The sequence below is a fragment of the Pelodiscus sinensis genome, chromosome 1 (genome assembly GCF_052426305.1).
Source record: "Pelodiscus sinensis isolate ZL-2025 chromosome 1, ASM5242630v1, whole genome shotgun sequence".
NCBI classification, from domain to species: Eukaryota; Metazoa; Chordata; order Testudines; family Trionychidae; genus Pelodiscus; species Pelodiscus sinensis.
In genome coordinates this window covers 78,016,848-78,040,718 of record NC_143052.1, presented here as the reverse complement: position 1 = coordinate 78,040,718, position 23,871 = coordinate 78,016,848, and positions in this window count along the sequence as shown.

The window sequence follows — 23,871 nt, the reverse complement described above, 5'->3', positions numbered from 1 at the left end:
CCAGAAGTTATAACTGGGAAGCATAGGGGAGGAATTAAGGCATTGTGTTCAAAATTTCAACATTTTTTGTTTGATGTTTAAGAGAGTGGGTTTGATCAGGTAGCTAAGAATTTTATTGAGATCAAGGCAAAACATATTTAATTATAGTTTAAAAAATGAGAAAAAGCACTGATTGGGGTAAGGACTTGTTAGGGTAAATATTAGTGTAAATTATTAGCCTAACAGATTGTTAGATTTTGAGTAAAGTTAATGGGCTTAACTGTGAACTCATTTGCACCCGCAGAAGTCTTGTGTAAATTATGGCATGACTAGTGTAAGGGTGTATCTAGACTATGCCAAAGGTCAAATGAGCATATGCAAATTCCATGGGAATTTGCATATCTTCTTCCGATTGCACTTTCGAAAGCAGAGCGTTCAAAAGTGAAAGTAATTAAGATGTGGCTTTTTTGGCGAATCTCCCTCCCCTTTGTCGAAAAGCTGCGTAAACCTCCTTTTTAAGGAGCTTTTTTAAGCTCTGCTTTTGAAAGTACAATCGGAAGAAGACATGCAAATTCCCGAGGAATTTGCATATCCTCTTTCGACCGTTTGGCGTAGTCTAGATACGCCCTAATTGTCTGCTAGAATTTGAGACCAACAGTTGATCCTATCTCCCTCGTTAATTTTTTAAAATAATAAGATAAATTTAAAAAAAAAATAAATCATTTTCAGTATTATTGATTGTTTAATGCTTCAAATATTTTGACAAGATTTGGATATTCTCCTAGCGTTATAACACATGTGGGGCTCAGGATATACCCTTTTATATTTCTTGCCACTATTTTCACTTCACATATTTTTTTTTCTCTTTTAAGGATGGGGTCTTCCGATGACAGCTGCTTGACAACCCTGAAAACTTTCTGAGATTCAGTCCCTAACCACGTAGGCTGCTCGCTTTACATAGGAGTAAGTACCCATCTATCGGTGGGAATAAAAGTATCTATTAAGCATTCCTTTGGAATGTTTCAGCTTGTGATGCTACTCAGCCCATTCATCATACATATTGATTGCAATTAGTCAGGTTGCCTTACAACAGCATTTGAGATGCAATAGTTTTACCTTGGAATCAGAAGCATAAGTAAGAGTGATGCCTATTGCCATAGGTAGATTTAGTAATGTAGTCTGTAGCCATGCAGCCTGTCTGCAGCTGGGATAAAGAGCACAACTCCACTTAAGCTTGAAAGCTTGTCTTTCACACCTTTTACAAGTTGGTCCAATAAAATATATTATCTCACCCATCTTGTCTGTGTAATATCCTGAGACCAGCCAGGCTACCACAACGCTGTACACAGAATGAATCTATCCCAATTTATCTCTGCTACAGATGTAGCCCATTTTTTGGAGAATGACAACTGTATTCCCTACTATTACTGATTTTCTGCTTTCTATAGAGCAGGGGCAGACTGGCCCGGCGGGATACTGGGAATTTCCCAGTGGGCCATCGTCCAGTGGGCTGTCGTGTCCACACGCTATTGCCCGTCACTCTGAGCGGTTCTGTATCTGCACTGTATGCGGCACGCAGAACCCGACCCGCCGCCTGCGCCATGTGCTGGCCATGATGCAGGGGGCGGGGCTTGAGGGGCACGCAGAGGTGATGTCATAGGGAGGGCTGTTCTCAACCCATTTCCTGGGCCTATTTTGATTGCCAGGACGCTCCTGCTGTAGGGTATTATTTACTGGTGTCTGTGTAAATTAAATAACCTTCCAAGTTGACACTAAAGATTTTTTTTTTAATCATGTGGTGTTAGATGACATGTGAGTTGTTACCCCATACAGGAAGTGTCTGCAAGTAGGGGATATAGAATCATATAGGAGATGTTTTATGTTGCTCTAAAAGACAACACTTCCTGTAATCAAACAGCCCTGTTACACAGAGTTAAATTCGTCAAACAAAAATGTCTCAGTAAAAGTATGCAACTTCCAGAGGAAAACTCCAACAAATAAAACAGAGAATGTGGTGCTCATCAAAATTGGAGTTATAAATAGGAAAAACAAAAACAAATCCAAAGCTGTACTGCCCTTGTTTAATTTTCAGTATGTGAAATTGGTCTTGTAAGCTGATAGCAAGGATTGCTGCATTTGTTTTTCAGATATATGTCCTGAATCTTTACTAATAATCCCCCACTACAAAATTTCTTACAAGAAATAAGAGGTAAGAAAATCTCAAAAAGTCCGGTTCTCAATTAGGGGTGTAGGGTCTTCTGGGGGGCCATGAGCAAGTTTCAGGGGGTCCACCAAGCATTAGATTTGATAGGTCCCAGGGCAGAAAGCCAAAGCCCCACCAAGCAGGACTGCAGGCCGGAGAGTCAAGCCCCATCACTTGCAGCTAAAGCCATATCCCAAGAAATTTAGCTTCACGGCACCCCCTGTGGCATGGGGCCCCAAACAATTGCTGCTGCTTGCTACCATCTAATGCCAGGCTTGGCTTTTATATTGTGGCGCAGCTGGGCCATGGACGTTTTATAGTATGTTGGTGGAGGGGCTCAGAAATAAAAAAGGTTGAGGACCTCTGTTCTGGAGGAATCTGAAAGGTAGGCCACAAAGCAGAAAATCTAAGATGCCATAAGTGACAGATATTGAGCTGTATGTAGTATCTCTGGGAGACCATACTGTATTCAATGTATGTATAATTGCAGATCAGGAATTATATTTATGATTGTGATCTACTCAGAGGGGAAAGATTACCACAGCTTCTTCAGGACTTAAAACAATGGTTAATTTTGTAGACACCTTCAGCTTCTGGAAGTTTTGCATATACTGGATCAAACTTGCTTTCTAAAGACTAGGAATACAAAGAAAGGGATTTTGGCTTAACAAGGCTGCATTTCAACTGACTTTCTGATCTAGTATATGGACAGGCTCTTCTGTCACAGATCCAACCTTTGTGTTTTCTTTGTCGTGCTTTTTCCTCAAGAATAAATGTGTTTGCTGAGAGAGAGCTAAGTGGTAACTTGTTGGCAACGGATGGCAATACACTGTGCTTACATCTTGCAGAGAAAGAGTACAGGCAGATTGGTTTGCTGGAGATAAGGCAGGGATAAGAAAAGGAGCTATGCAGCCTTAAAACCCCTTTCCAGAAGGATACACAAGTCTCCACCCAAGAGAGATAATACATGGAAGCCTGAAACCTTAATCATAAGCACCCGTTATTTTCCACAATTAGTTAGCTGCATATACCTAATATATATTCTATTATTGATACATTTTCCATCATATTTCTTTTGTATATTCTGAATTTATTTTAACTCTTGCTTTTATGCTTCACACTTGTTTTTCAGTTCTTCTTTCTGCATTTTACTCTTTATTCTACATTTTTTCCTTACTTCCATTTCTCCCTCTGCACCGCATCTTTCCTTCGTTCTTTTTATCTGACCAATTTTCCTCCACTTATTTCTTTCTTTCCAGTTCCCCTCTTTCACATTTCTCCTGCTACCTTTGTATCTTCCTGCTATTTTCCTTCTGTCCTTGATTTGAAGTTCCAGTTAATAAATGTTCTTCAAGCACAGTATTTTCACTTCAATACGCTCTTTCACTCTTGCATAGACTGAAACCTTAATTGAAATAAAGTCTCACTTCTGAGTTTCGGTGGTAGCTATGCAAAAGAAAGTACAGACATGGATGAATTAACTAATTGAGAGGTGAAACATCAGGGGTTGGTATCTTCAACTTATCTGTTTTAATATATATTGTGAAAGGTAGAGGCTTGGTCTTGATTTTTGTATAGGTGATATGTACATCAGGAGTGTTTAAGGCAGTCCCTGGATGCTTTAGATGAGAAAGAAAGGGAGGACATCCCAGTCTTGTACTACTTTGTCAAAGGAACTCCTTTAAGAAGATAAATGCCTGAACCCTGTAGAAGCCTGGATTCAGTTTTACTTTTAAAACTTAAGATCAAGCACCTGCCAAAATACATTATTCACAATGAAACATTTCATGGATTCTACTCTGTATCTTCTGGCAGCCTTATTGCAGAAGTAGAACTGCCGGGGGAAAGAGTTATTTACAGTCAATGTAAACCACTCTGCCCTACCGACAAGAGAGCTCTGAAATTTAACTTATATGTGGGAGGATGAAGAGGGTTCCCTTTGTATGTCTTATTTCTAAAAAACAGCAAGGGAGTTGCAGTTTTTCTTCTAATTCTGCTTTCGGGTAGCCCATTTCTTTTATCCTTCCCTCTTTTCATAAATAAATAGTATAGTTCAATTCAGTTACCTTTTACACATACTACTATCCTGTCCATTAAACAGAAGGATATTGTTTCCATTTTCAGTCAAGTAAAACCAATTTGAGTGACCTGAACCTTGCTCATTCACTTATTGCTCTTCTTAAATCAGACCTTACCTCTGGGCTCGTCTGGATTAGTGATGGTGGTTTTTTTTTTAAATTCAAAAGATTGTTATTGAATTTTAAATACAATATCTAAAATTACAACCATTTTTCATCCAGAGCTAGTAAACAAATGACATTCTGACCTGATCTGGAACACAGACCACATCCTCTCTATAGGATCAAAATATACCCCTTCCTGGAATTTGACTTTTCTAACAAAGAAGAGAACAGTAAGACCGATAAGATGAGCTAAGATTTTCTGATGTGACACTTTGCTTTTTGGGTGTCCACCTTCAAACACATTAAAATGACATGAATTTCAAAGAGTTTAGCATGCCCTGAAAATTAAGCCTCTTTCAGTCACCTCAGTTTGGGCACCCAAAACCCCAAGCACCCAAAAGTGCTACTGACTTTGGAAATACTTGGCCACAGAGATCAGTTCAGGTCTTCTCCACAAGCTTTGCAGCTGATATGGTTCAATGTTCAGTAGTTCTCAAAATATACCCTCAATTCCTCTTTCCCTGATTAAGGCAGCTCAGCTCGGAAGCCTCTATTTTAGCCTTTCATTAAATTATGTTCTTGCCAGCTGGCAGGCCCACAGTGCACTTGATACAGCAACATCTGCCACAGAGGAATGAGCAAGCATCATGCTTTTTACACTCAGTAGCATTTGTGACAGTTGGTGTGGGAGGCTCTGTGTGTCTGGACTATATTATGTTTTCTTTTGTTTGTTTTTAATAAAAAAACTTTCTGTATTTTAAAATTGCTCAAGAAACTGTGTCAGGGAGGAAAAAATAGAACAAGAAAGCAATTCAGATTAGGTAGATCAGTTAATAAATGCTAACTGCTTCTCGCTAGTAAATAAACTAATTATGTTTACAGTTAGAGGTTTTCATTACAATATTTAAAATATGTATCATTTGTAATCTTTGACTGTGTAGGTTGCAAAGTCTGGATCCTAATAGACAGCAGAAGAGTCAGAATTCAAACACACCTACAGTATTTTTGACCAATATATTTATTTTTAAATGTAAAAATTTTAATATAATACTCCAATGATTGATTGCTTATTTACATTATAAATATGAACAAGTGTTAAAAGTCTTTGTTCTGGTGCCTTTGCTAAAATCAAAACAATCAGTCATACCAGAAATATAGGGTACATTTTCTTCTCATTGGAACAGTTTAGCTCAACATATTTGAGTTGTATCAGATGAAGCAATGAGAGTCTATTCCAAAACTGAGGTTCTCTGGGACTATGTCTACACTGCAGTCTTTTTGTGCAACTTGCAGAGCGTCTACACTGCACGTGCGTTATTGTGCAAGTAAATTTACAGTAAAGCAGGGCTTCTTGCACAAGAGTTATTCCTTTCCCCATGAGGAATAAGCCCTCTTGCTCAAAAGTTCTTTCATAAGAAGGCAGTGTAGACAGGCGACAGGGGTTTCTTGCACAAGAAAGCCCTATGGCTAAAATGGCTATCAGAGCTTTCTTGCACAAGAGAGCATCCACACTGCCATGGACGCTCTTGCGCAAAAGCACATCTCTTCTACAAAAGCACATGGCAGAGTGGACACACTCTTGTGGAAGACCTTTTGCACAAGAACTCTTGCATAAAACAGTTCTTGTGCAAGAAGCCTGCGGTGTAGAAATAGCCCCCTCACTAAGAGAGACATCTGTAATCCTCCTTTATGGTTGCTTTGTCCATCTACCAGCCCATTCCTTGAATCTTATCCAGACTACTACTAAGGATATATACACCAATCTCACAGAGCTGGAAAGGACCTAAAGGTCATTGAGTCCAGTCCCCTGCTTTTACCAGAGGACCAAGTACCATCTTTGACATATTTGCCCCAGATCCTTAAATGGTCCCTCAAGGATTGAGCTCATAACTCTCAATTTAGCAGGCCATTGCTCAAACCACTGAGCTATCCCTCCTTTGACAGCAGATTGGGCATCATTCAGCTGGCTTTAATTAATGCCCAGATAAAAGATGGGACATTTGACACTACCTGGGTATGGATGAAGTAAAGACCTAGACAAGGGCTTTGTCAGCATGCTGACAGCACTGTAGCCCTTTTTTTCTTTGCTAACCCTCCCAGAACCCTTATGTATAAACTGAAAAATGTTGTGACAAGATGGGGCTCTATTGAACTCCACTACAATTGGACAAACATGTTTTCAGCAACTAATACATTTGCAAAAAAAATCAGTTTGGGCATAAAAAAAATTGTGAATGTAGATTGAATTTGATTAATAGTTTCTGCCAAAAAAGAAAAGGAAAAAAAACTATAAAAAGTTCACATGGTTCATTTCAGCCATTTTAGAATTGAAATGCACAACTCACTTCATTTGGAAATTTAGCTAATTAAAAATCCAAAATAAAAAGGGTGAAACACATCCAAAAGAATCCAAATTCATACAAACCAAATTGGAAAAAAAAAGTTTAATGAACAAAACTTTTCTTTAAACCCACAATGTTGTCCCCCCCCCCTTTTTTCAATTTCAGTCAAAGGTAACATTTGTTTTGGTTCCAGCTAAATTATTCTCCCGCACACAATATTTTTTTTTTTGGTTTGGGGCTTGAACCAACATTTTTGTGACTGACAGTAGCAAAAATCCCCAGCTGTTGGAGATGGGACTGAATTCTTTCCCAGGTATCAGCCTGGCCCATATGCTCAGATTCTAATTGATCACCATATCTGGGGCTGGAAAGGAATCCCTCCCCCCCCCCCCCCCAGACCACCTTGTCTAACACCCTGGTTTGGGGAGATGGAAGGTCCATCTTCCTCTGCTGTATGAGCATGGGGCATATATCATTTGCAGGTTTAAACTACTATAAACTGTACATTTTCTGAAGTTTAAATTGTTTGACTTCTAAATTCTCAGAAGTCTTTAAATCACAACTTGAGGACTTCAATAACACAGCCAGAGGTTAGGAGTCTATTTCAGAAGTGGGTGGGTGAGATTCTGTGGTCCATGATGTGCAGAAGGTCAGACTTGATGATTATGAAGTTCCCTTCTGACCTTAAATTCTATGTCTGAATCAATTATTTACTCAGATCTACATAACAATGCCCTCAAGGAATAAAAGCACCTTAAAATGCTACTTAAGTGAAGACTATAGCCCAAAGATGGTCCAGATGAGGTTCACCAAAGTTAGGCCCTAGTAGGTGCCAGATGTTTTATTTTCCTGTGAGTCTGCAGGTATGGCTGCTCACAGCTCCCATTGCCCACAATTCACTGCTTCAGGCCAATTGGAGTTGCAGGAAGTGGTGGCCTGGCCTACACTCTTCCTGCAGCTCCCATTGGTGAAGAACGGTGAACTTCGGCCAATGAAAGCTGTGTGCAGCTGTACCTTCAGACGTTCAGGTAAATAAAGCATCTGGTGCCCCACCAGTGGCTAACCCTGGTGAACTGTATCTGACCTGTGGGTCGCTTATTGCCCAACCCAACCATCAAAATTCCGCAGATGAGACAACAATGCCTTATTGTGGAAGGTATTTCTAGCAGCCAACAGAGCTAAGAGTAGCATGATAGATGCTCCATCTTCATTCATCATTCTGGGGGGAGGATGATCTATCAAGTTGTAATAACTTACACATTTCAATATTTACTAAATGATACACGAGTACTTCAGTTCTCACTCCAGCATAAATGGTATGTTACATATGAAAAAATGATCATTAAAATGTTTTCTTGGAATTACCCTGATCGTTTTGTTATCTCAAGACCTTAATGGCCTTGCAATATAAACTGCCATTTTACTGTAGAGCTCAGAGTAATGATGCTAAGTAGGATTGTGTTAAAGCAGAACTCATTTCTATGCATGGGAAAGCAGGGAATGTCAAAGTTGTTGTAATGTAAAATCTATTATTATTTAAAATAAATAATTAATTTAGATTAAATGTTAATTTAAAAGTAATTTTCAGTTAATTTAGTTGAATTAAAAACATAAGAAAATAGTAGTATTTTTTTTTTTTTTTTTACAATTTAAGATTGCCTACCTTCCTTAGGAATGAGTTAATCATTTCTTATCCCCATTCAGCAATATCAAGCTCTCAGGAAACCAATTCCCATTTAATTATAAATTATTAGTTTTACTACATTAAAATTTTAGTGACTTGCATTACTTTCCATTAGACTTATATGTAATAGACTTTTCTGTGACATGGAAGTTATTCTTCAAAGGAAGGACAAATTGCAATATTTTTGACACATCAAGAATAGAACAGAAAGATGTCATCTTTCTCATATTTACTTTGGCAATTGGACAAGTACTTAGCCTAAAACAAAGTTTGCTAAGTTGCCCAGATCTCTGTCATCCACTTTGATTCACTACCTGAGGAGCTGAAACTTTCCACAGATCCACGAAGGTTGGAATAGACATTTCTTTTCAAGAACTTCCTCTTGTAAGCAAGACCTGAATGAACTCTCCCCTGGCAGCTAGCTGAGGAGGTCAAGGCTTGAGGAGCAAACTGCATTTACATGAAATGCAGGTATCCTAGTTATCCAGCAGGCAGAAATAGCGGTTCTCAGAGTGATCAGTATTGACTGGTATTGGGTTACAAATCACTTTAGTACTTCATTCAGGGTAGTGACATGTTGTTATCAATGTTGTTGTCTTTATTGCATGAGTAAATGGCAGCAGAACAGTGTTTAACCTATCCTGATTGAGGACCTAACCTTCAGCTGAAAGGAACTCACTAAGCCAGGTACTCAAATGCCAAACTCCTTGAAAGAGAGGGCGAGGACAGGTGTCCCTGCCAGGTGATATGGACTCTGCCTAAGAATCCCCACTGTTCAAAGATAGAGTTCTAACAAGATTGCACTATGAATCTCTTATTTTGTTAGAGCTCATTAGGGCAGAAATTGCTTGTGGTGGGACAGTGTTTCTGCCCAGCCTGCTTAAGATTCTCCCCACTAAGAGCTGATAATCACTAAGGACTGGGTGGAAGCGCAAGAGACTGATCTGTAGAGATCACAGCAGAGTGGCAGGTGGCATCAGAAGGCTGGAGTCAGAATCTGGTGGGGCAGCCAGCAGAGTGGAACAGTGGCTAATGGGGGGGCCAGTGAAGCAGAACAGTAACTGGCAGAGCAGCCATTGGAGAGAAACAGAGGCTGGCAGGGCAAATGCTCAGATGTTGAAGCAAGAAAGGTACCTTCTTCCCCAAGTGGGACATGAACTCACACAGATGCATCACTGGACCCTGGATCCTCACTGACCAAGAACAACCACTGTGAGTGGGATATGGTGAAGGAGCAGAAGGCAGCATAAAAAAGGAACTTGTAGACTCAGGAACATGAGGCAGAAGACACTGACCCACACAGTCAGGGGTGGGTGTCCTGCACATATTTTTATAATTATGAATCTTGCTTATGGCATTTCCCCTAATTAATGTCAGACAAGTTCCCTCCTTTCATTAAAATTTGTTTTCTACACTCAGACTCTGTGCTTGTAAGTGGGGACATATCACCTCTCAGAAACACTGAGGTGTGATGTATAATTTTCCCAGGTTACTGGGTGGGGTCTCAAGCCAGATCTATGTTATATTTAAACCCTAGATATTAAACCCAGCCCTTGGTGCTGCCAGCTCATGCTGGCAGATGGGTTACACTCTTGACAACATTACTTCTGTTATCAGGTACTCCACCATGCCATAGGAATAATATTAATGATTTGTGGCAATCCTACACTTCGAAGGTGTCATTGAAGTTGAGACACATCTCCATAAGAACCACCTAAGAAAGCCTTGAAGAATTAATAATTGTTTAATGAATATCCAACAAACAGTATTAATCACAGATCTGGAACTTTGAAAATTAGATCTGGATTTCTGTTTCCATCCCACAGTGGGCAGACACATGACGTTTTGAGACGTAAGGTGTTTTAATAAATCCATACAGTTCCCTGGTCATAGGTAAAAGAGAAGTCAAATATTTTTGTATTAATTTAAAACTCCAATTAATGGGTTCTCCAGCTGCATAACAAAAAATCTTTATACCTGTGAATTAGATAAGATGATGCCCTGAAGATACTCATTAAATACTTGGCTGCTCTGACTTCCAGGAGATGTGAAGGATGCATAGATTTACAGGTCCCTTCCCTGCCTTCTAAAATCTGCATCATCCCAATTAAACTGCTTTGCCATCTAATTTTCACCAAATATTATTCTATCACTCTTTTCTTTCAATTTAACACCATTATAAATGTAGAAAGTCATTTTGAAGACTTTCTATAAAATCTTGAGAAGCAAGAACCATTGGACAGCTCTCTTGCAGCCAAGACAGCTGATAAAGAAAAGGCTTTCCCTTTGTGACCAGATGCAATTATGGACTGGCTAAAACAAATCTCAAGTGAACAGAGTATCTTAGAAGACTATTTGAAGATATAATTGAGATAAAATATTACTTCAAGCTAACTTGCTAGACAACATCAAAACTAGTTGAGGCAAATAACAGAATCTTCTTGATAGAAGACAGAATGAGTACTGTGAGTGCAACTGTAAAGCAGGGGGAAAGACCTGTGAAAACACTGTGGGAGAAAGCAAGTGGTCTTGAGGGAAGATCAAGGAGAAAGAATCTGAGAATTGTAGGGTTTCCAAAGAAGATGGAAAAAGAGAAACCTGAGGAATTTTTATCCACAAGTCTGTAGGCATTTTTGTTTCTTTTCATTGATCAGAATGTACCACTGCTCCTGTGCACCAATTCCCTCCATATCCAAAGAGCCAGACAAATGTAAGATTTTAAAAATAAAATACTAAGGAACCCATTCTTTAAAAAACTTATGAATTTAAAAATCTAATGTGGAAAACATGCAGGCTGGTGATTTTTCTAGATTACACCAAAGATATGACAGAGAAGAAAGCTGACTTCAGGTGATCAAGAGCACCAGCCAATGGATTTGGATGGGATAACCTGATTTCCTTTTCTGCTAAATTCAGTTAAAAAAAGACAGTAAGAAACTTAGTTCTGTGGCAGCAGAAAAAGCAGAAAGTTATCTGATTTTGCTACAGGAAAGGGCCCCTCACAAGATACAGACAGGATGAATTAAAACTACTTACCAGCTCAAACAACATGGAGTCCAGTGTCACTTTAAAGACTAACACATTTATTAGGGCATAAGCTTTCATGAGGTGCAACTCACTTCTTCAGCTGCTAGAAGAGAAAGAAAGGAAGGGATACAAAAATGGGAGTGTAACATTAATGCTAATTAAAACAGAGAGGATATGGCTCATTACAAACAGTGAGGGGAAGTTGAGAGTACCTGAAAGGGAAATTACTTATTGTAATGAGAGAGCCATTCCATATCTCTATTTAGACCTCTTCTGGTGTCAAATTTGCATATGAAGCAGTTTTGCCTTTCAGTCTGTTTTTGAAGGGTTTTTTTTTTATTTGTTTTGTTTTGTTTTGGGATTTTTTTGCCTAAGAATGGCAACCAGCTTGGTCACTGCAGTTTGAATTTTGAAACTCCTGATTCTCCATCTGGGTTCAGGAAACAGCTCTGGGCTCTGGCTGTTTATGTTTGCAGGTAGGAGAACTGCAATATTGACACCCTGACTTTGCCTGCATCTCACCCCTAGCTTCCATGATTCCAATGCACCATGAACATCTACCTCACCCTACCCATGATGGTTCACTGGAAGCACATCCATTTCTGAGCTGCTGACACCAAGCAAATTGCTTCTCCAGCCCTGGGAACTCTTTAAACCTCTGTGGCAGCAAAGCTTGATGGAGGAGTTTGATTTTATTTTCTATCAGAGGCCGTATCCCCCCGAAACCTTTTCCAGCCTTTTTCCTCCTCCTCTGCATTTTTTTATTATTTTTAATCTTCCTATTCTCCTCTTAATGATTTTACTTTGTTTCAATCCCATCTAATTTACTAGATTCTGTGTTCATAATAAAACTGGTAATATTCAATCCATTTGTCCTAATGTATTGTAATGTCCTAATGTAATGTAATAGGAAATACCAGATCTAAAAAATGTAATAAAGAATTCAGTTAAATGATGACACTTTTCAATTCCCCAATTATAAGGAAATCTGATCTCCTAAAATCCTAAGATAATTATTATTGATGGCTACGGTTCATCAAATTACCGAGTATGTGTTAGCGTAATACTATCCATTTTTTCAATAATAATAATAAATAGTTTTTCTTTTTATTAAATTTGTTGAATAACTGTTATGCTGATTGACATTGCTGATGTAACTATTAGGGAATGGCATTCACACCATCATCAAATGTGGATGAGATTCTAGAGTGCACATTTCAGTACAGAATTGTTCTGACAATGAATCTTTATGTGCAAATGGCCCATTTATGTTAGAATAAGGTTATTTAAACTTTATGTTTACCTTTTTTATATATCCCAATAGAAGATTTACCTGGCCAGCCCAGGGTTGGGGAGATTTGCACAAGCAGCTCAATGGCTTCTTTATGGGGCTGGCCCAATGAGGGGAGGCCCATGGCCCATCCACCGGCTTTTTCCTGAGGTGGTAGGGACTATGTGGCACATTCCGTGCACATCCCATTACTCTGACACAAATAAACCCTGACCTTGCTTTAAGTTATGATTAGAGTAATCTGCATACCAAATTTGGTGGTCCTAGCTCTTACCATTTAAGAGGAGTTCCTGCACAAACAAACTCACAGTTGAATGGATGTACAGATAGACAGACACAAACTCTCTAAATTTAGACATTAGTTTTCTTCCCCCTGTTTGTTGTAGCATGGAAACCATATCTGCCCCAATATTAGGCTATTTTTTCTTTATAAACTTAGAATGAATCCAGTCATACCCAAAATTGGTGTATGGGAGTTGGTGAGCAATGCTGCCATCTCCTTATAAATCTCCGGAAATTAGGTCCTATTTACATTTGGATAATCATTATGTATTTTAAAGTGATCCTTGGTCAATTTTGACCACTTCAGTTCTTTTTCTCAGCTTTTCCATCTTGCTCCCACACAAGACCTATCTTTCACCTTTCCAAGGCTAAGTCTACGCTGACATTTTACAATATTGTAACTTTCTGGCTCATCGTGGGGGAAAAACACCCCTCTCCCTCCAGTACAGCAAGTTACAACGCTGTAAAGCACCAGTGTGAACCAGACTCTCAGAGCCGTTATCTTACTTCCCTCATGGAGGTAGTATACATAGAGCACTGGGAGAGCTCTCTCCCAAAACTTATGCTGTGGCCACACTTTCCATTTAAAGCACTGCTGAGGCTGCATTTTAAACTTCTTAGTATAAACAAAGCCTTAGTTTGCCTTAACCTCTCTCATCTCCCTACATAAGCCCCAGGGACAATGATGGGGGACTCAGATATACCACTTGTAGGTCTCGATCTAACAATAGCCCAAGCAATGGCACCTATTTGATCTAAACATTCCTTATGGCAAGTTGTATTAACTTTTGTCCTGGAAAATCAGTGGGGTGAATCAGCAGACAAAAATAATTATCACTCATCTAAAATAATTGAAAACAGATTTTACCTTTCTATAGGAAACATATGTTAATGACTTGAAGGCAGAGAAATTTAGGAGAAGAATAGGTAGAAACAGATGTTTAAATATTTCTCCTCTGCAGGTCAATGTGTAGCAATATTGTTTCACAAAACAGTCAAATTATAAATTTTAGATGTAAAGAGTAGGAAGGTAGATTTTTGTTGGTGAAAACTAATATCTGTCACTCCATATTTACTCTAATTATTAAATGTGGAAAGACGACCTATGTTTTTAATTCCCCCCTGTGACGGGGCGAGCAGGCCCAGCACTGCAGGGCTGGGAGTAGCCCAGGCCCAGCTGGCTGAGAGGGCCCCGCCGGGCATGCTCCCAGCAGAGCCAGTATATAAAGGCTGAGGGAGCACAGCAAAGGGGGAGGCAGCCTGAGAGTAGGAGGGCTCAGGCTGCAGCCCTGGTGTTCCTGTGGTAGCTGAAGCCCGAGCCAGAGTGGTAGGAAGCAGCCCAGGGCAAGGACTTGCAAACTCTGCTTGGTGTGTATTGGCTGGATTCCCCACCGAGCAGGCAGGAGCAAGAACCCCTGCCTTCAGGGCCCTGGGCTGGGACCCGGTGGAGAGGGAGGGTCTGGGTCCCCCTACCACCTCTTTCCGCAACCGGGGCAAACATGCTGGCCAAAAGAGGCTTTTTCCAGAGCTAGGCCGCAGGTACGATATGCCCTGATAGAGGGGCCTGGACTTGCTGTTAATTTGGGGAATACCATATTTGCCCTGAGAGAGGGACCTAGACTTTTGGGACTTTGGGTACGGTAAATGCCCTGAGAGAAGGGTCCGGACTGAGACCTGGGCCCGTAGAAGGGGGCTGCAATCCCTGTTAGGGGTGTACCCCCTGACACCCCTTCAAAATTTATTAATATCCTATTAAATCAATAATCAGATGTTGGACCTTTTTTAGTCACATTACTGTGGCCCCAGCATACAAAAATCACATGCTAGAAACATAAAAGATTATGTGGAAGAATTAAGATTACAGCTGTATGGGAGTTGCAGAACCCTTCAATGAAGGATTTTACTTTCCCTGCCACAATACTTTCTATTCCACATATTCATGAATAGATTTCTGCAAATCTGATAGACTCAGTCCTTGATACTGTAGGGAAATCAAATCTATCATGATTACAGCTCAAGCACTAATGATACTACATTTTGGAAATGACCTCCTCTCCTTTGAAAGATTTTCAGACCTATGTCACTAAAATAAGTTTTTTCTTTTAGAACAAATGACACTAGACAGATCCCAATCCACCTTACAAAATATACTAACAATTTTTCTTAGGAGCAGGCTCAGTTGTTATTGAGTGGATAGAAAAAAGATTAGCCAAGCTATGAACTTAAAATCCACAAACTAGCCCATCCAAACAAATCTAAAAGAATTAATCAGTCTTCAGCGTTAAGTATTTATATTGACTTCACCACAAGTTTATACTCTATGTAGACTCAAGCAAACATACTGGTCAGTAGCGAGGAGCACAGAGAAAATTCTTGCATACAGATTTAAAAGTGACAGATCAAAAGTTCTGAGTATCATCACTCAGATCTGAACAAGGGATGATTAATACTTTCAAAAACAGATCAGTGATCAATATTTGACATTCTAGTAGGCTCTTTCAGTAATTATTCATTACCTGCCTCAGAAGAATGGAATAATTTTATTAAAATTCTTAACCTTCACAAATCTCAGAAGAGCAGTGGGTCATGGAGAAAATTAGTGTGGTCAAGACCAATGGTCCTGACGGCCTACTGATTCTATTAAACTCTCAAATAAATTCTGCCTCCTAAGCTGTTACACATTTATGAAGATACCTTACAGAAAGGTACATTAGCTCCTACTATGAATAAATTCCCTAATCACTGTGCTACTTACATTGGATAAGGAAGGGGGAAAATATTATAGCTATAGACCAGGGTTGGACAGAAACAAAACAGCAGGCTCCAGGGTTGGTCCCTGGCAGGCTGCCTCTCTAATGTTTATTTTCACCTCTACAGCTATCAGTAGTTTGTAGCTCTGGTTGGCTGCGAATCACCATTTTCAGCCAATGTGAATATCAGAAAGTGTCGTGAACTGGGGTGTCACTTCTTGCTTCTCACATTGGCTGAGAATGGTGATTCTTGGCCATCAAGAGTGGCAATCCTCCAATACCTGTGGAGGTGCAGGTAAACAAAGCAGCAGCAGCCTTTCAGGAACTAACCCTGCTGACCAAATCTGGTCCACGCACCAGAATTTTCCCACTACTGCTGTAAGCCAATGCTCCCTCCAAACTTTTCCACTTGTGTGCAGATTTTTTCCATCCATGTGTGGAATAAATGTTATGTGTATCGGTGCATGTGCCCCACCAATATACACAAAAAACGTAGGTGTGAGTACTCTGTTAATCAGCTGGGTGGCTGATTTCTCCTGAGGGGCTGCACAAGTACCCAGATTACAGGGAATGCTGTTGTAGACTCTGTTCTTTAACAGAGTCAGTTTAAATACTGATGCAAAAAGATTTTCAAAAATATTGGCAAAGAGGCTTTAAAAAAGGAATTGAATGCTATGGTTCACTTCAAGCAAATGGGATTTATTAAAAAGCGTGGTTCTGATAACACATGTCAGTTGATTAACCTTATGGCATTCCACCAACATTCCAGAAATTTCTATGTAAGCATTTCACTTGATGAAGAGAAACCATTGACAAAGTGAACTGGAAATATTTATTTTTGTCTTGCATAAAGTTGGGTTGTGGAATCATTCCTTTATTTCATGGATAATACTGTTACAGTCAAACCCCAATTCTCACATACTAACAATAGCACAATCTCCCCTCAACCTTTGATCCGTTTTAGGGCACTAGATAGAGAGGCCCTTGCTTGAGCTTCCTAATCTATGTAGCATTAGAACATCTTGTAATACTAATTTGGGAATGCCAAGATATTTAATCAATATAGTGTCTATGGGGAAACAATCCATCTATATACAAATGACATCCTTCAATCTATTAACAATTCAGACCAGTCTATTCCAAATTATTCTAGAAACAAAGGAAGATTTTTGGAAAATTCTCTGGCTACAAGATAAATTGGGATAAAACAGAAGCAAAGAAGAGCTCACTGGATTTGGTTGCAACTGGCTCAGCTATGGGGATATTGCGATGGCAATTGTCACTCCTCAGATATCTTGGCATTCTATTCCCTAAGGAAATTAAAAACCTAATCAAGTTTAACGTAGCTCTAATAATTATAGAGTAAGCAAATTATTTAAATAGATGGCAGACATTGCCTCTCTCCCTTTTAGAGAAATCAAGCAATTAAAATAAATGCCCTTCCCAGGATCCTTTTCATTCTGAATTCACTTCCTATCCATTTGCTTCCATTTTAATTTACCAAAATGAACAATATGTTCAGGTCTTTCTTGTGGTGTGCTGGTAACAAACATCAATTCTTCTTGTAGATTATTGCTCCCTAGCACAACAGGTGCTTTTAGATTTCCCAACTTTAAACTGTACCATCAGGTAATAATTCTTAGTCATGCAGTTCAGTGGCTCATTCCTTCATGCTGTGGAGCCCCAGATTTGCTCCACCTGGAAACAGAAATTCCCCCATTTCCAATGACATGCACTTGGATTATTATTGATTTCCTAAAGAACAATTACTATCTTCAGTTGTAACTAGAAATACTTTGAATATAAAGCTCACTGAATTTAAAAGTCACTTTCAACTTACCAGGGTCTGTATTGGCAATAACCAAAAAGTCTGTATATCTTGCAAACCCATCATTTGGCCCAGCTGGATTAGGAAAGAGAGTTTGACCTTGAGTCAGTTTATTCCTCACTTTTTTACAATATTAAAAGAAAGGTTCAGTGTAGAAACTAAAGAGGAATTGATATATTTCTAGTTCAAGCATGTCATTACTCATTTGTTTTGCCTCCATGCCTGTGGTATCCCATCTATTGAAGTGTTTTCATTTCTTCAAATATTACCGAGATTGCCAGGATTTATGACAACATTATATGCAAACGTGGCCAGCAAATTTGAACTAAAAGAGAAATGAAAGGAAGAACTAGGCCAATCATTCTCTGCTAAACAGATTTTGGCCAGTACTCAGAACTGTTCCTTAAATATCTGTTTAAGATTAATCCAGCAGAAAAACACATAGCTAATGCATTGTACCACAACTCCAATAGGTCCTGTTAAGTCAGACAAATGTAGGCTTTGTGATTCAGCAGATGCTAATTTGACTCATATGCTCTGAGAATGCTTCCACCCTGACATATTTTGGGAAGAACTTAATTGCTGAAGTATTATTCCCTATCAATTAAAATTGTAAAAACAATGAGGAGTTCTATGAAACCTTAAAGACTAACAGAGTTATTTGGGCATAAACTTTCATGGGTAAAACCCACTTCATCAGATGCATTGGAGTAAAATTACAGAGGCAGGGATCGATCTATCTATCTAGCTAGATAGCTAGCTAGCTAGCTAGCTCCAAGTTACAAGATAGTTACTTACCAAGTGAAGGTCCAGTGTGCTTTCTGTCCAGGCTGCATCACCATTGACATGATCTTTGCTGGTTGTCAGATCCAGGAAAAGTGCATAGAGCAGAACTTGGATCTATACATTGTCTTTCTAGACCTGACCAAGGCGTTTGACACCGTCAACAGAAAAGCCCCATGGATTATCCTGTTAAAATTCTGCTGCCAAGAAGATTTGTCAACCTCATACACCTGTTCCCATGATGGCATGATTGGCTTCATTTTTTCAAATGGCGAGTTTTCAGATCCATCTGAGATATCCAATGGCGTGAAGCAAGGGTGTGTGCCCCCAGTGCTATTCAACCTCTTTTTTACGTGCGTCCTTGGCCATGTTGTCACGGACCTGGACCATGGAGTCTACATAAAATACAGGCTTGATGGGTCACTTTAGGAATGCTAGAACACAGACGCTTGAGAGGCTCATTCTTGAAGCCCTTTTTGCTGATGACTGTGCACTTATCCAACTTATCGTCAACAAGTTTGCTGAAGCCACTCACCTCTTTGGTTTGACCATCAGGCTAGGAAAGACCGAGGTACTGTTTCAGCCTGCTCCACGATCTGCTGCTCTCCCCCATTCAATTTCTATTGAAGGAACAGTGTTAAAAACAGTGGATGAGTTTAAGTACCTCAGCAGTGTGATAGCCATTGATGGCTCCCTCGACAAAGAAATCAATGCCAGGATCTGCAAAGCCAATCAGGCACTAGGACGTCTGAGAGCATGAGTGTTGAATCAGCACAATAATCGACAGTCTACTAAACTGAAAGTGTACAAGACTGTAGTCTTGACCAGCCTCCTGTATGGATGTGAAGCCTGGACCTTGTACAGAAAATATGTGAAACTACTGGAGCACGTCCACACACTCAGCCTGAGGTCATTACTGCACATTCTATGGCAGAACAGAGTCACGAACTTGGAAGTCCTTGACAGAGCAGGAACTACAAGCATTGAAGCCATGATTCTGAAAGCCCAGTTTCATTGGACAGAGCACATCATTTGAATGGAGGAGTCAAGAATTCCTAAGCAACTTCTCTATGGTGAACTCCCCCAGGGATGGCAGTATGGCTTCTTTTACATCCATCACTGAGTGTCCAGGTAGGTTAAGGTATACTCCTAGTTTTTGTATGTTTCCTTTCTTGATGTCTGATTAGTGTCCATTTATCCTTTGGCACAGACTGTCTGGTTTGGCCAGTATATGTGACAGGGGAGCATTGATGGCATATATCACATTAATACATGTGCAAATGAATGAGCCCCTGATGGTAAGGCTTATGTGGTTAGGTCCTGTGTAGATATGTGGACCGATTTGGCAATGAGGTTTGTTGCAGGAATAGATTCTTGAGTTACTCTTTCGGTGGTATGGTGTGTGGATTCTCGTGGGTATTTCCTTTAGGTTGGGGATCTGTTTGCAGGGGAGGACTGGCCTAACTCCCAAGGTCTGTGAGAGTGAGGGATCAGTTTCAGGATAGGTTGTAGACTGTCAGTAATGAGTTGGAGGTGTTTTAGCTGTAGGCTGCAGGTGATAACATTTTCCATGTGGGACCTGTCCTGTACTAGATGACTTCTGGGTACTCAACTGGCTCTGTCAATATGTTTCTTCACTTCCTCAGGTGGGTATTTTAATTTTAAGAATGTCTGATAAACATCATGTAGGTATTTGTCTCTGTCTGAGGAATTGGAGCAGATATGGTTGTATCTTAGGGCTTCTCTGTGTGAAGTGTGCTGGATGAAAGTTAGAGGCATGTAGGTAAGAATAGAAGCCAGTAGATTTCTGTCTAAGGTGGTGTTACAGGTTAAATGTGTAATTGTAAACTTATTAAATGTTAATTGGAAATTCAATAAATTTGAAAAACTTGGTCTCAGCAGAGCAATACGGATTGCTAAAGGATTAACACTATAAAAGTGGAACTCCAAATCAAGACAAACAAGTGTGGTCTCAAACACAGAGACCATTAACTTGTCCATCATGGAAAGAACTATACACTCTAAGGGTATGTCTACACTTGCAGCCTAATTCGAACTAGGGCTGCAAATGCAGGCATTCAGAATTGCAAATCAAGCCTGGGATTTAAATATCTTGTGCTTGATTTGCATCTTCCCGGCCGGGCGCCATTTTTGAAATTTACAAGCCTGAAGTAACTGCCCGTGTTTACATGCGGCAGTGAAACGGGCATTCGAAATAAAGCCCTAGTTTGAACTACCTGTTAAATCTCATTGTAGGAGGAATAACGGGTAGTTCGAACTAGGGTTTTATTTCAAACGCCCGTTTCACTGCCGCGTGTAGACACGGGCAGTTACTTCAGGCTTGTAAATTTCAAAAAGGGCGCCCGTCCGAGAAGATGCAAATCAAGCGTGGGATATTTAAATCCCAGTCTTGATTTTCAATTCCAAATGCCTAATTCCAAATTTGCAGCCCTAGTTCGAATTAGGCTGCAAGTGTAGGCCTTAATAGAAAGCCACATGCAAATTCTCAGAGAGATGGGATGCATTTCTGCAAGTATCTGAATTAGCTTCATTTTAAATTCATGCTTCTTTGCCTGCTACCACTTCTTTCCATCCTTATCTCTGTTCCCATCCTTTACATTTAGTTTAAATTTAACTTAAGTTTTCTTTCACTGGATTTTTCAGTGGGATATTTATAAACAAATGTTGTTTCTTTGTAAACTGTGTAATATACATCATGTTTTTATTTATTTAGCCATTTACATATAATATGTTAAGCGTAGCTAAGCTTCGGTTGCCAATATATTATCAGAAGTTTCTGTATAGTTTGCTTTTCTGTATATCTTTCTGGATAAATAGATATAGATGTAGATATAGATATAGATAATAATACAAATGAATAGAAAAATACCATATTTTGAGATGCAACCAACATTAAACTTTCACACAAGAAAATATCTACTCTTGACTTTTATATATTAGTACAAACATGAATAAATTTACATTCACTTTCAATTCAAATTATTTTATATTTTATACTTTAAGGGTATGTCTAGACTACAGGCTTTTGTCAAAAGAGGCTTTGTCAACAGATAGTGTTGACAAAGACTCTGTCGACAAAGAGCGTCCACACTACAGCCAGTACTGTCGACAAAGCAAGCCGCTTTTTCGACAGAGAGTCTAGATGCTTTCTTTTGAAAAAGCACAGTGCAGATGCAATAGCACCTTTTGTCAACAGAACTCTGTTGACAAAAGGCGTTATTCCTCATTGAATGAGGATTACTGCCGTCGACAAAACTGCCGCGTTCTGTCGACTTACTGTCGACAGAACTCGGCAGTAGTGTAGACACAGGTATAGTTTTGTCAACAAAAGTCCCCTTTGTCCACAAAACCCTGTAGTCTAGACACACCCTAGGAAGTTATAGATATTAAGTCTCCATGAGAGAGTACAGTGAATGTGATTCACTTTGTAACAGAAGTCATCTTCAGTGGCTGTGCAAAGGATTTGTCTTGGTTATAACAACTTCTACATCTGCTTGCTCCAAGCCTTACTCCTACCACAGCCCCAGACTTTTCCATGCCTTGTCTCACTCCAAGTAACCATGTTCTGACCCTTGTCTCTGACTCCAGTTTTTATTCTGGCCTCTGAATCTTGGCTACTAATGCCTGCTTTAACCACTAGGCTTGACAAATGACTTCAGCCTATATTTCTAATGTGTAATTAAATGACTGTTTACATATGAGTATATCTGCCAAGCTACTTACTCTTTTTGCAGATACTGGCATGCTTCTTTTCTACAAAAAGTTCAATCAACACTCACAGCATTAATTAAATAGGTAGGAAAGTGTTCCTTAGTGATAGTCTTCTTTTGCAGCAGCAACACTGTAGCTCAGTTTATTTTATAGCTATCATAAAGCTTATATGCTATAAACTGTGTTACAGGAATATAATTTTCCCCTCATGATGGTTGCTAAGCAACATTGCTCAAAATATTTTTGTTGACCACAAACATAGCACTGTGTGGTCTCAGAAAGAAACATGTATTTTCCATTTTGTTTCTTCAAAATGGACAAATATTATCTGTAATTCAATCAGCTTGGAAATAGAAGTAATAATTTTTTTAAAATGGTGAATATTCTATTTATATCTTTCATCTGCATCACATTTCTTCTGTAAACATTCTAAGGGGTCAACATTAATAAATAAGATACACTATGTCTGAATGAGCATTAATTCAATTTAAGCTCATCGGACTCTCTGTTAATTTTTTAAAACATATTTTAGATATTGAGGGAGAGGAAAACTTAGAAATAGAACATTTTGTCCCTATAAAGCTGTAATACCCAGTAACAATAGCTATGTTAGAAAACAGTCAGTGGTAAAAAGAAACAAAATACTATTACAGTATGTTTACCCCAACACTGTCTAAACTATATTCCTTTTCCAAAAGAGGAACGTAAATGAGCCCAATCAGAAATGCAAAAGAAGCACGGATTTACAAATCTCACGCTTCATTTGCATAATCGCATGCAAGTGCTTTTTTGAAAAAGGGTTTTTTGAAAAAGAAACCGCAGTCTAGACATGAGTCTTTCAGGAAAAAAAAAACATTTTTTGAAAGAACCTGTTTTTTCAGGAGTATAGGTTCTTTCGAAAAAGGGTGTTTTTTTGAAAGAACCCTGTCTAGACTGCGGTTTCTTTTTTGAAAACCCTCGCATGCGATTATGCAAAGGAAGTGAGAGATTTGTAAATCTGTGCTTCATTTGCATTTTCGATCAGGCTCATTTACATTCCTCTTTCGGAAGAAGAAGGTAGTTTAGACGTACCCTAGCTCTCCACAATTCAATTCTCCCATCTTCGTAAAACCTAGATCAGAGATAAAAAGAAACTCTAGTCTGAAACTGATGACAGAAGTCTGTGGCAAAAATCAGGCAAAGATCAATAAGATCAGGATCATGCCCCAAGTTAGCACTAGCTACAGAGTTGTTTCTTCAATAACGGATCAATGACCCTTCTGTCTGCATGGCACTTATTACTAATTTCTGACTATTTGAAATGCAAATCCATTTCTAACCCAACCATTATTAAGATGTTCAATATTGAAATGTTCTTTTTTCTTTTCATTAATTGTTTTAACCATCTTAAATATTTACTCCCTTTTTGGTTAGAAATAATAATGACTTTATATCAGAGTGATAGCTACAAGTTATAAAGAAAATGAAATTACATTTTCCCAATATTAGAACTCCAGGCTTTGAACATTTTATCCATTAGAATATATAATCTTAGATTAACATATATGTGAATTGAGTGGTAATGCTTTTGCCATTGAATGACTTGCATATGATTCCATTAATATAATATTAATATATTGACAATGACTAAATGGAAACAGAGTATAAGAGATAAGTTCATTTCTTAAACTACACACAAATCTTCATGCAAGGAAAATTAGTGAAAACCAGACTTAAAGCTTTGTGTGGTACTTTCTTAACAAACACCTGCATTTCTCCATACATTTTGACCTTTTAAAGTTATTTTT